Below are 13,988 nucleotides of genomic sequence, written 5' to 3' on the forward strand. Positions count from 1 at the left end.
GGCTGTCTTTTTCCTCTGATCCTCAGATAAATTGTATTGTGGGACACAGCAATCCCACCACCACAATGGCTATCTATGTGCTGTGTGCTTGATATAATCTGGAGTCATCAAGGTATTCTTATCATCAAAAAGAAGGCATTCAACTAAAAAAACCATATCTATTTACATAGAAGTGGTTACTGATAACTTCAATAACATGAAGAGTTTCTGAGTTATGCATGACACTATGTGATGCAGAAGCCACAATATATTTTTGCACTGATGGAAGGCAGAAATCTAAGACAAATGAAGTCTCTGAGGTATGGAACTGTGGAGAATTAGCTTCAGCATGAGCACCTCACTGCTTTCACAGCCCATTGAGCAGTGAGTATAAAAGTAGGGGTAAGGCTGTAGATAAGGTATTAGTCATATGGTCAGTAAACCAAGTATAGAAATAAAAAAATGTGGATAACAAGCCAATTATTGACTCTGGGCTCCCTACACCTATACTATCACCTTGGCTACAAGGAGTAAGTCACGTCTCATCACAGAAGGGAAGAAATGGAAATCTACCCCCTCAAGCCTTTTTCTCCTTGAATTTAATTAGAGTGTTTGTGTCTGAACAGGCTACATTCCATGACTATCTACTGTGGCCACCTGACACAACAAATTTAGTCAGTGTTATCCTGGATGATATATTGTGTACCCTAATAAATTTGCCTGAGGATCAGAGGACAGTACCAGTCACTAGTCTAAGCATAGAGGTCTGGCAGTAGTAGCACACACCTTTAATCCAAGCACTTGAGATCCCATGCCTTTACTTGGGAATCACACACACACATATTACCAAGGAGGTAATATGGCAGGACAGAGAAAGGTATATAAGGTTTGAGGCAATAGGAGCTCACTCTGTTTAGGCTGAGGATTTTGTAGTGGTAAGAACTATTGGCTCACTGTTCTGCTTCACTGATATTTCAGCTTTCATTCTTATATCTGGCTATGGTTTTTTTATTATAAAACTATCAAAGATTTGAACAGCATCTGATGTCCAACTTTTGGGGCATAAAGTCACAAAATTGATGCTTGCCAGGAACCTTGCAGGCCCCAGCTTGTGTCTGAGCTATATGTAGCTGGAATCTCCATGACATATGGGCCAGAGTCTGTAACCTGCTGGCTAAGTTTTCATTCCAGCCTCTCTGCAGCAAACTTCCCAGGTCCAGGCCCCAAACACACTGGAATTAACTGCTTTTGCATGGTCCCCTGTGCAGACTGCTGGCTCCTTGGTTTCTCCCCTCTCCCAGTAGAACATGGCTTTCTCTGGGTTCACTTTTCAGGATTGTGCCACACTGTCTTCTGAATCACTGCTGCAATGAGACTTGATGAGTCAATTGGAATTTCTTAAAGGGAAGTTTTCCCACTTTAAAAATGGGAAATATTTTTACAATGGAAGGCATTTGGCCTCTATCTTACTATATATTAAATGGTGTGAAAATGGGAAAAATGAGTGAAAGTATAATTAATGCTGAAAAGATAGATGTACCATCAATGATAAATAGTATTTGTTTGATAATTTTTGTTTTACCACTAAAAAAAGTTGGTTAATATCAGTGCCAAGATAAAAATTTTAGAAAAATCTTGTTAAAACAGATCATAGAGACATTGAGACGCAGACAGAAGAATTTAAAGGTGAAGCAACCTGGGCATTACATTATATGGTTACAGAGAAACAGCCCAAGGCTTTCAAACAGCCAACATTAATCTATCCAGTAACCTTACAGGAACTGCCAACTGCTCAAGGCTGTGAAAGAGCTGACTGGACTCCTGTGCAAATGTTATATTTGAGGAGATTCAAAGAAGCTAAAGTATCATATGGTATGAATTCCCTGTTTGTAAAGCAGATGTTAAACTTGTGGTCAACTTGTAATAGAATTATCCCTCAAGACTGGAGAGATTGGGTTACAGCTGTCTTAGAAGCTGGTCCCCAACTACAATGGAGGATCTGATGGAAGGATGAGGCTAAGACCATTGAACAATGAAGCAGGTCTAGAAGTATAAAAATTTTCCCAGCTCTACTTCTTGGAGAGGGAGATTATGCTACTGTAGAGAGGCAATCTCTATATGGTGGCCCTATCCCAGCTTTATGCCAAATGACAGCCTTGAATGCTTGGGACAGAATTGAAGAAATAAGAAAGAAAATTGAGTCATTTACAAAAGTTATACAGGGCTCAAAAGAAACTGTCACTGATTTCTTACAAAGGCTGTCTCCAGCAGTAAATAGAATGATAAAATTCAGAAGATAGACAGATAATAATTGCTTCTCTGGCTTTTGAAAATGCTAAGGCACAGTGCAAAAGGGAGGAGTGGATCCAAGATACCATTAATATTGAATCTCCTGACCATGATGATACTTGGATAGGATAGGTGATTTTTATAGGTTTGAAGAAAAATAGTCATGTCAGATGTTTCAATTGTGGTAAACAATGTCACCTAAAAAGTGACTGTAAATAGGGGGTTCCTAAAAAACAATTGTCTTCAAGGAAAAATGTCAATATAACTCTCCTCCCTTCTGGATTATGCAGACATTGTGGCAAGAGAAAAATTGGAATAATGAATGTAGCTCAACATAGGAGAGACATGGGAATCCTTTGCCTTGGTGAAACTCCCTGAGGGGCCTCTTGCAGGCCTCCATTACAAATTGATTCAGTCCTTTCCTGACATCATGGAATAACCCTTTTCCAGAGCATGTAAAGAGCCTAATGCCTATTGCCAAAAACCATACTTCTCTGGATGATAGAGCAGCTATAGAAGAGAGAACAAAAAAATCAGGAGAAACTATAAATCAAAATTACATTTGGAAACTCCCCAAAGTTAGCATTGGGGAAAGTCTTTGTGTTTGTCTTTCAGGAGAATGAAGGCTAAGGAATCTGAAGAAAACTGGACAAATGAGACATCTGAAGAAAAATGACAAGCCATCCAGAAAAATGTCCCAAGAAAAAGAATAAATTGGCCTAATGGTATATCACCTATCTTACAGGATAACATTTCATAAGTCTTCCCAAATGTTTGTTTCTGATGTTCTCTACAGACACATAATGCATATATATATATATATATATATATATATATATATATATATATATATATATATATATATATCACTTTTATCATGATATTAATGGTCATATAGAGTACTAACCAATCCTAGAAAATGTCTTCATCTTGCTTCCTGTACATAATTTTGGGTTTGAGTCTCTATCAGTTTTCTGCAGATATCCATGATCACACCTAATATTGACTTTGAAATCTCAAAAAGGTGATGGGTTCCCACAATGATGATTCCATCAGGACGATGATAAAACCACTAAGATGACAAACACCACCCAAAGATCGACTTTGGAATACAACCGCCTCAGGACAATTTTGAAGTGGCTATGTGAGATTATCCAGCCTCACAGACTACTCAAGGGAGGACTTGAGACAAGCCTGGTGCTTTCTCATTATGCTGAGAATGGACAAATTATACAACTAACTCTCCCAGGACCTGGCAATTAACCCAAAAAAATTTCTTTTCAGGATACCCTAAAGATGTCTTCACCCCAAGACAGGAGAAGTAATTTTAAGAACATGATACCTATATTCCCAAGAGATGGTATTAGGAGTTTTTGTTCTTTATATGGATTATGGATAATTGTCATTATTTAGGATGGTTGGTTACAAGTCATTAATTGTTAAAGGTAATGAAAAAGTCTAAACAAGGGAGATTAGATTCTTCTTAAATGAAAAAAAAGAAAAATAAAAAATAAGTAAGAAGAAGATTTTTGAATCTACTTTGAAAAAACGATTTAGAAATAATAGAATAAAATGATAAATTATTGAATCTACTCTGAAAAGAAAAAAATATATATATATATGATAAAACACAAAGATAGATTATTGAGTCTACTTTTAGAAAGCAACTACTACTTTTAAATATTTTATATTGTGTTGGAATTTATATATTATAGACAAATTATGCATATTGATACAATTTTGAGATTAAGTTTGTTAGAAAATACTGTTCATATATTTCTAATATTGTCCAAGGTATTGCACATATACAGCTAATTTAATAATATAATGCAAATTGCTAGTCCTTGAAAGTTATTACCAACTAATCAGAGTATAAAGAAATGCAAGTTAGTATTTTGTCACCTATTACAATCAAACATGCAATCAGGTGAGGCATGGTTTTAAGGTCAAAGAGAAATATGTTTTAGATAGATAGGTCATAATCAAACACTTCAGAGATCGATAGAATATAGCATTTAAGATCTTTTAATAACATAGATTCTTTTTTATGACATTGAGACTTGTTTCCTCCTGACAGCATCAATATACTTCAGAGAAGATGGGCAACGAGGAAACTTCATGTGGAGTTTACTTTCTTTGTGGCAAGTTAACTGTTGGGTAAGAAAATGCCATTGCTTTGACTGCTAACAGTATGCTGTCCAAAATGGACAAAAAGGACACAAAAGAAAGGATAGCCCAACCTTGCCAAGCCAAGGTAGGTATGCCCTTTAAAAAACCCTGCTTCAAAGATGACTCTGTCAGATATGCTAGGCCTGTATGCCAAAGAAGGATCCCCAGCATTGCAGAGAAAACTTGGATAACTCTAGCTGGAAGTTTTCTTGTGTTCCACCTGGTCCACAGCTGCTCAGCCCCAAGTAAACACACAGAGGGTTATATTAATTAAAACTGCTTGGCCATTAGCTCAGGCTAACTATTGACAAACTCTTTCACTTAAACTCAGCCCATATCCAGTAATCTATATGTCACCACAGATTCCATGGTTTTACCTGTGTGCCATTACATGCTGCTCCCTGGACAGTTGGATGATATCTCCTGACTCAGCCTTCATCTTCCCAGAATTCTCCTTGTCTGCTTATCCCACCTATACTTCCTGCCTGGCTACTGGCCAATCAGCATTTTATTAAACCAATGTAAAAAAGCATTATCCCACATCATTTCCCCTTATCTGTTTAATTAAAAGGAAAGTTTTAACTTTCACATAAAAAATTATGTATACCAAAACAGTTACAAAGCAAGAATTATAGTTATAATATCTAGTCTATTTGTATTTGGCAAAAGTAAGGAAATATTCTATCTATCCTATAATTGTGAGTCTAAAGTTTTATATCTAATTTATCTTTTAACATAACCAAGGAAATTATAATTGTAACTATCTAGTCTTCAACTACATCAAAGACCCCAGAAGGATATAATATTATCTAAGTAAACTGGAAGAGCATTATAAGCAACTTCCAAAAATCTAGAATTATAGAGATAACTGGCTGTCTAGACAGTCACCTAAAGTTCTTCTGCAATGCTGGGGCATCCATCTTCAGCCCACAGGCCTAGAGTTTCACAGTCACTTCTCTCTGTGTCCTGCAGAATGTCTGTCAGTTTCTTCTGTGAAGCAGGAACCTGACGGACTATCTTGCCTTGCAAAGTTCAGTGGTCACTTTTCTATGGGTCCTGCAGGTCCAGTCAATACATTTTGTCAATCAGTCCAGGCAAGAATAGTTTCTTGCCCAAATGGGGTTGGTGAAGGTCTTCTCCCATTCTGTAGGCTGTCAGTTCATCTTATTGACCATTGTCCTTGCCCGACAAAAGCTTCAAAGTTTCAAGAGGTCCCATTTATTAATTGTTGCTCACAGTGCCTCTGCTACTGGTATTATATTTAGGAAGTAGTCTCCTGTTCCAATGCATTCGAGACTGCTTCCTGCTTTCTCTTCTATCAAGTTCAATGTAACTGGATTTATGTTGAGGTCTTTGATCCACTTTTACTTGAATTTTGTGAGTGGTGACCGATATGGAGCTACTTGTAATCTTCTACATGTTAGCATCCAGTTATGCTAGCACCATTTGTTGAAGATGCTTTCTTTTTTCCATTGCACAGTTTTGGTTTCTTTTTCAAAAAGCAGGTGTTCATACATGTGTGGACTAATTTCAGGGTTTTTAACTTAATTCCATTGGTCCATATGTTGGTTTTTATGCCAATAAGAAGCTATTTTTATTACTGTATCTCTATAGTAGAGCTTTAAGTCAGGGATCATTTTGCCTTCAGAGGTTGCTTTATTGTACAGGATTCTTTTAGCTATCCAGGTTTTTTTTTCCATATGAAGCTGAGAATCGTTCTTTCCAACTCTGTGAAGAATTGTGTTGGGATTTTGATGGGGATTGCATTGAATCTGTAGACTGCTTTTGGTAAGATTGCCAATTTTACTATGTTAATCCTACCTATCCTTGAACATGGGAGATCTTTCTATTTTCTGATATTTTCTTCAATTTATTTCTTCAGAGACTTAAAGTTCATATCATACAGGTCCTTCACTTGCTTAATTAGAGTTATCCCAAGGTATTTTGTATTATTTGTGGCTGTTGTTAAGGGTATTGTTTGTCTGGTTTATTTCTCAGTCAATTTATCATGTATATAGGAGGGCTACTGATTTTTTTTTTTAGTTAATCTTGTATCCTGCCACATTACTGAAGGAGTTTATCAGCTGTAAGAATTCAGCAGTAGAATTTTTGGCATCACTTATGAATATGATCTTATAGCATGCAAATAGTGAAAGTTTGACTTCTTCTTTTCTAATTTCTATCCTTTTGATCTTCTTTTGCTGTCTTTTTGCTCTAGCTAGAACTTGAAGTACTGTATTGAATAAATATATTGAGAGTGGTTGGCCTTGTCTTGTTCCATATTTTAGTGGAATTGCTTTGAGTTTCTGTCCATTTAATTTGATTTTGGCTGTTGGCTTGCTGTAAATTGTCTTTGTTATGTTTAGGTATGTTCCTTACATTCCTGATCTCTCTAGGACCTTCGTCATGAAGGGATGTTGGATTTTATCAAAGGTTTTTTCAGCATCTAATGAGATGACCAGGTGGTATTTTTTCTTTTAGTTTGTTTGTATGGTGTATTACAGTGACAGATCTTAATATGTTGAAACACCCTTGCATCCCTGGAATAAAGCCTACTCGGTGGATAATTTTTTGATGTGTTCTTGGATTCAGTTTGCCAATATTTTTTTGCATCAATGTTCATGAGGGATATTGTTCTGTAATTCTCTTTCTTTGTTGCATCTTTGTGTGGTTTCAGAATCAGGGTAACTGTAGCCTCAAAAAAAGAGTTTGGTAATGTTCCTTTTGTTTCTACTGTGTGGAACAATTTGAAGAGTATTGTGATTGCCTCTTCTTTGAAAATCAGGTAGACTTCTGAGCTGAAACCATTTGGTTCTGGGCTTTATTTGGTTGGGAGACTTTTAATGATTGTTTCTATTTCCTTAGGAGTTATTGGTCTATTTAAATAGCTTTTCTGTTCTTGATTTACTTTGGTTTTGGTATGTGGTACCTATTCAGAAAATTGTCCATTTCTTTCAGATTTTCCATTTTTGTACAGTACAAGTTTTGGAAGTATAACCTGAAGATTCTCTGGATTTCCTCATTGTCTGTTGTTATGTCTCACTTTTCATTTCTGATTTTGTTAATTTGGGTGGTCTCTCTCTGCCTTTTGGTTAATTTGGATAAGGGATTATCTATCTTGTTGATTTTTTTAAAGAACCAACAATTTGTTTCGTTGATTCTTTGTATTGTTCTGTTTCTATTTATTGATTTCAGCCCTCAATTTGATTATTTCCTGGCATCTATTCCTCCTGAGTGAGTTTGCTTCTTTTTGTTCTAGAGCCTTCAGTTGTGCTGTTAAGTCACTAGTGTGAGATTTCACCATGTATTTTATGTGGACATTTAGTGCTATGATTTTCCTCGTAGCATTGCTTTCAGAGTGTCTCATAAGTTTTAGTATCTTACAAATTTGCCTGCAGGTTAGAGGACAGAGCCAGCCACTAGATTATATATAGGCCAGGCAGTGGTTGCACACACCTTTAATTACTTAAGCACATGAGATGTCATGACTTTGCTTGGGAAGCAAAAATGCCTTTAATCCTAGGAAGTAATATGGCAGGGCAAAGAAAAGTATACAAGGTGTGAGGAAACAGGTACTCTCTCTCTCTTTAGGCTGATATTTCGTTGAGGTAAGAACTAGTGGCTGGCTATTATGTATTTCTGAACTTTCATCTTTCACCCTGATATCTGGCTCTGGGTTTTTATTAAAAGACCATCTAATATTTGAACAACACAATCCCCAGGCTCTTTGGGGTACTGATCCATATACTGTCCCAGGCTTTCAGAAATAGGGCTTTTGTCACAGATGCCTTATCCTGTGTGGGTCCTCTGATATAATATCTCCTGATTTCCATTTGGGAAATGTAGGCTGTTTCCTCCTTCTCTCTGCAATGCCTTTCTGGTTTCCACTTTAAATGGGTCCTGACTCCTCTTTATGGATTCCATTGGCCTTCCTTTTTTGCACTCCAAGGAACAGACTCTCTCATTTGTCACTCAGACCCTTTCTACTTATCTTGTATCATGGAAATGTTGTCTGAGACTTCCATCTACACTGAGACTTCTCAGCTTTTTGTTTTCATTTCCTTATGACTATAAATGTGTGACCAACATTATTATCCATTGTCTTTAGGCTGCAGACTTCCAATGTTTTTGCATTGTGATCTCAATCACAATCAAGTATTTAATATCCAATCAATTATGTATTATATTCCTTACAAATTTATATTTGCAACACTATGTAAATAGTACCTCGTTTTAAGTTATGCAAAAAGATACATTTATTCAGACCAGGTGGAGACTAACACTGAGAGAAACTATTGGCCAAAGTACATGGAATATTAGTGAATAATGGGTCCACTGTCTCTTTGGTTATTCCCATTGTGATTTTGACTCCTCTTGCTCCTATAATTCCTCCTCTATCTCTTCAACTGAACTCTAGGAGCTTGGCCAAGTGCGTAGCTGTGGGTCTATGCATCTGCTTCCTTCAGACACTTAATGTAGGTTCTATGATGACAATTGTGGTAGCCTCAGTCTGAGTACAGGGCAAGGCTAGTTCATACACCATATCCAGTATTGCTATGAGTCTTAGCTGGGGACATCCTTGTGGGTTCCTGGGGATTTCCCTAACACCAGATTTCTCCCTAACCCAATAATGGCTCACTCTGTCAAGATATCTCTTTCATTGATCTTTATTTCTGTCCCTCCCTGTACTCGGCCATCTTGGAACTTCAAGTTCCTACCCCTATTTCCACTTCTCTACTCCCCTCTTCCAGTTTGCCCAGGAGATCATAAGCCTTTTCCCTTCCTAGAGTGATCCATGGGTGTCCATTTTAGGGTCCTCCTCTTTTCCTAGCTTTGCTGGGGTTGTGGGTTGTAGCCTGTTTACCATTTGCTTTGTATTTAATATTTACTTACAAGTGAGTATATACTGTGTTTGTCTTTCTGGGTCTCAATTAAGCTAGTGGGAGCCCAAAGACAGTAGAATGACAGCTGGGGAGCCTGCATAGGACCACACTAAGCCATCTGAAGAGGGTGACACTTGTGTGGCTTGATCTGTTTGTGGGTCTCCTGGCAATGTGAGCAGAACTCATCCTGAGTACATGAACTGGTTTTTGTAGAGCCCATTCCCTGTGGTGTCATGACTTACTCAGCCTTGATGCAGTGGGGAGGGCTTGGGCCTGGCCCAACTTGGTATGCCATCCTGTGTTGAATGCCAAAGGGAGACCTTACACCCTATGAGGAGTTGGTGGGAGTGGGATGGGGGAAGTTTGGGGGAACAGGAAAAAGGGAGGGAAGGGATGTACATAGAGTGGGTTGCATGGAAAATGAAAAAATTAAATAAATAAGCAAATCTTTTTAAAGAAAGAGTGGATACTGGCCAGTATTTGAGACATTTACATTGTATCTCTTTCTTAAAGGTTAAGGAATTATTATGAATGAATGGAAATATTAAAAGTGACAGAAATGGTTGATAACTACTAGGAAACAGTTTCCTCAGTACACAGCTAGGCAGCTGAGCATATGAACTCACATTAAGTGTGACAACATGCACACACCTTTTGCAAGCACACAGGGAAACAAATCCCTGCTTTGAGATTGGAGGTAGCCATGAAGACATCAGTAGCTGAAGAGTAATTGTCATTTGACACATGTGTTTCTTCAAGAGTTATACCCTGGGTTATTCAACTATGTTCCAGTGGAATGCAATCCAAATGTCTCTATGGACAGGACTTATATTACTTGATGGTTGAAAACTATGGCAGAAAGTTCATAGGATACAGATCAATGTTAGAACTAATATAACTGGAGGAATGGGAAGAAAATCTACAGTACCCACTAAACACAATTCCCAAAGAACTAATAAAAAGAAATAACTATTTTCTTAATCTTGGTTCAAACACAGTGATTTAAAGTTGTCATTTTTTCACAAAGCTCCTGGAATTGGCAAAGAGAGGAATACCACTAGACAGAAAACTTTTTTGAAGCACAGTGTAAATATTTAGGTTCCCCTCTGGTTATAACAGCACCCATAGAAAAATCAAAATGAGAATATGCCAATATCTTTAGAATGTATTTTGCTGGAAATGCTGGCCAAATGAATCCCTGCTAGCAACTGTCCAAATACAGACACATTCACATGGCTATCACAAAGAGACTATTGTTGCTATGACCCAAGACATCGGTGGAATTTTTAAGATGGTGACAGGATATGAAAGAATTTAAAAAGTGTTTTTTGTTGCAGGAATTAAAAAGAATTGCCAACATGAGGAGCCCATGAAGCTTGCATCAAGGTTTCAGAATTAACTGACAATGGTCAAAGGCAAGGGCAGAGTCCTGTTAGGAGGGAGGGCCTGAGAGCATATTGTATCTGGGATGTCTTTTGCTGAGGAAAGCCATATGCCTGCAGTGGAGCTGAACCCACACAGAAGTAATTTGTGTTATAGCAAGCAGAACTGATGTTATGGGATGCTGCTGCATGGACCACATCATTTCAATATTAATCTTAGATATTAGGTGTGCGTCTGAAATGTGGAGTATTTTATTGATGACTGCTGTCTAATTCAGTCTTTTGTGATACTGAGTTTCTGGTAAGATGGGGAGACTGTAGGATTTTAATGAGTTTGAGACCATATAGTGAAAGTAGGCCATTAATTCAAAGACTTTTGAAGGTATTTTTACCTACCTTAGGCTCTGGCCTTCAGTCTCAGGTTCCTTGTCCTCTACTATGAAGAGCTGATACACCCAAATCTCACTACATGTAGCTCACCTGAATCCTATATGTCTTTCTTTTAATAATGCTGATATCTCATAAACACCATGAAGAAAAATAAGCCTGTCTGCTATTTCTTTTTCATTCCAGGTCAATGTTTTCACAGGAAAGAGAGAAGCAACAAATCAAAATCATGAACAATCATATATTCATAAATCAATGCAGTCCTTGTACATGTGCCCTGATATGTAAGTTGGACTCTTTTGGAATATTGGAATGCTTAAACTGGAGAGTCTCTTATTAAAGAAATATGTTAGCTTAAACTATGAAGATTGAGTGCAAATATCTGTCTTTTAGGTGTTGTCTCTCACCACAATAGTTGTGCCTGTTATTATAAGAATAAATGTGATCATTGCATATTTTGAAAAAATTTTAACTAGAGCCCCATGTTAACTTTAGAGAGATAATCTGTCTAGGTTTAATTTCCCATAAAAGGTATTTATTACATTTTAAGGAACGATCATGAGCTCATTTAAAAGACAATTTCCACTTGTCTTATGAACAATTTTTCATTGCTACAGATGCTTTATGAAGAAAATTCTAATTTCTTCAGTTAATCACTACAGAAACATAAACCTGCTTAGGAAATGAAAGGAAGCATTTGTTTTCTCCATTGAGGTTTCTCAGGGTACAGAAACCACAAAGAAGGCCTACATCGTCCCATAGATGGCAACAAAAAAGGAACTCATGGGGATTTGTGAGTTTTCAATTTTTTGTTTGTTTGTTTCCTATTATGGATTGTTTTATTTACTTATGTATATATTTTACATGTCTGTGAGTTTTTACTGAGAGAGAAAGAGAGAGCATGTACTTTTGGGTGGGTAGAAAGTTGGGTAAGGTCTGGGAGTAATGAGGGAAAGAAATTCATGATAAGAATACAGTGTATGAAAAAATCTATTTTCAATAAATAAGAAAATCTTGTGCTCATTGCATGAGTTGGCTGTTTGAAACCTGGGGCCTATGCAGGATTGTTTGGCTCGGCCTGGGAGGAGGGGACTAGACCTACCTGGACTGAGTCTACCAGGTTGACCTCAGTCTGTGGGGAAGGCTTTGCCCTGGAGGAGATGGGAATGGGGGGGGGGTTGGGGGGAAGGTGAGGGGGACGGGAGGGGGGAGAACAAGGGAATCCGTGGCTGATATGTAGAACTGAATTGTATTGCAAAATAAATTAATAAAAAAAAATTGAAATTATTATACCTTGGAAGTTTTAGGGCTCATAATTCTCTTTTTTAAAATAGTTTAGCTAATATCATTTGCTTAGATATTATGGTTTCTAATTATGTTTTTTATGTCTTTTTATCTTTCCTTTTCATTTATAGAAAATATCTTTTTTTTCTTACATGGTATATCCTAATTACACTTTTCCCAATCTCTTCTTCTCTGTGTTCCTCCCCATCACTCCTCCTGCTCAGAACAAACCCCATTCTGTCTCTCATTAGAAAACAATCAGGATTCCAAGGGATACTTATAAAATATAATACAAGATAGTGTCATATGAAGCAAAGCCTAACATATCAGAATAGTACAAAACTACTGCACAAAAGGAAAATTACCCAAGAAAGCACATGGGAAACATATAGACACAGAGACCCACTTATTCACACTCTCAGGAATCTCATAATATCATGAATCTAGAAGCCATAATACATACACAAAATACATAATATAAAATAAAAGAGAAAAAATGAAAAGCCCTGAGAGGACATTATGATACAGGGAAGCTGCAAAGACACCATTGACTCTATTTTCTCTTGGCAATCTAGCGCTAATTTTGCACCCTATGTTTACAAGAACTTTTTTGTTGCCTTAATGAGACTCTCTTAGACAATACTAGACTTTCATTGGTAATTTCCTAGTAATTGCAAATACCTGTTGGGTTAGGAATGAAGGAATGTGAACACTTCCCATTTCAGCTCTGGGGTCCCAATTGTTAAGGACCAATGCAGGCCCTGTACATGTTACCTCAGTCTCTGAGAATGCATATGTGCATTTATCTTTTGGATGTAGAGGGTCCTGTTCTCATGGTATCCTCTATCCCTTCTGCCTCCAACACTCTTTCTGTCTAATTTGCCACAGTGTTCCCTAGGTCCTGAGGGGAGGGATTAGATGGAGGCACACAGTTTAGGACTGCAAATTCCAAGGTCTATCATTCTCAGCATAATGTCTGGCTCAGGGTCTCTATAATGGCTCTCATCTGCTTCAGGAGGAAGCTTCTTTGACAATGGTTGAGGAAGACACTGATGTGTTCCAGAATGTCATTAGTAGTCATTTTATTGCTATGTTCCGTTACTAGAAGTATAATATTTGGTTTTACCCTAGGTCCTTGAGCTGTCTAGCTTCAGATGTATTGACACAGGAAAACAGTGTCAGGTATGTTTTCCATTTCATGGATTGGACCAAGAGTCAAATCAGATGTTGATTGGTTACTCCCCTAAGATGTATGTCACTATTGCAGTAGCTTATGTTGCAGGCTGTACACCTGTGTGTGAATGTATGTTTGTGTGTATGTGTGTGTGTCTGCATTTCCAAGTATTCTACATACTTTTTATTGTTTTGTTTATTTGTTTGCTTGTTTGTTTTGTTCTAGTTGAGTTTTTGCTGTTTGTTTTCTAAAGAGAGAAGAAAAGAAGCCATTAAGTGTTTGTTTGGAATTTAAGGAGAATCTGGGAGGAAATGAGGGAGGACAAACTATGATCACAAAATATTATACATGAAAATAAATTTTTAAAAGTCACTCTGATGACTTGTTCTGAAAGACAGAATCTGGCTTGTTTTTAATTTAATTACAGTTATAGTTATAATT

The sequence above is a fragment of the Peromyscus californicus genome, unplaced genomic scaffold, assembly GCF_007827085.1.
Source record: "Peromyscus californicus insignis strain IS unplaced genomic scaffold, ASM782708v3 Scaffold_2__1_contigs__length_46816999, whole genome shotgun sequence".
Taxonomy (NCBI): domain Eukaryota; kingdom Metazoa; phylum Chordata; class Mammalia; order Rodentia; family Cricetidae; genus Peromyscus; species Peromyscus californicus.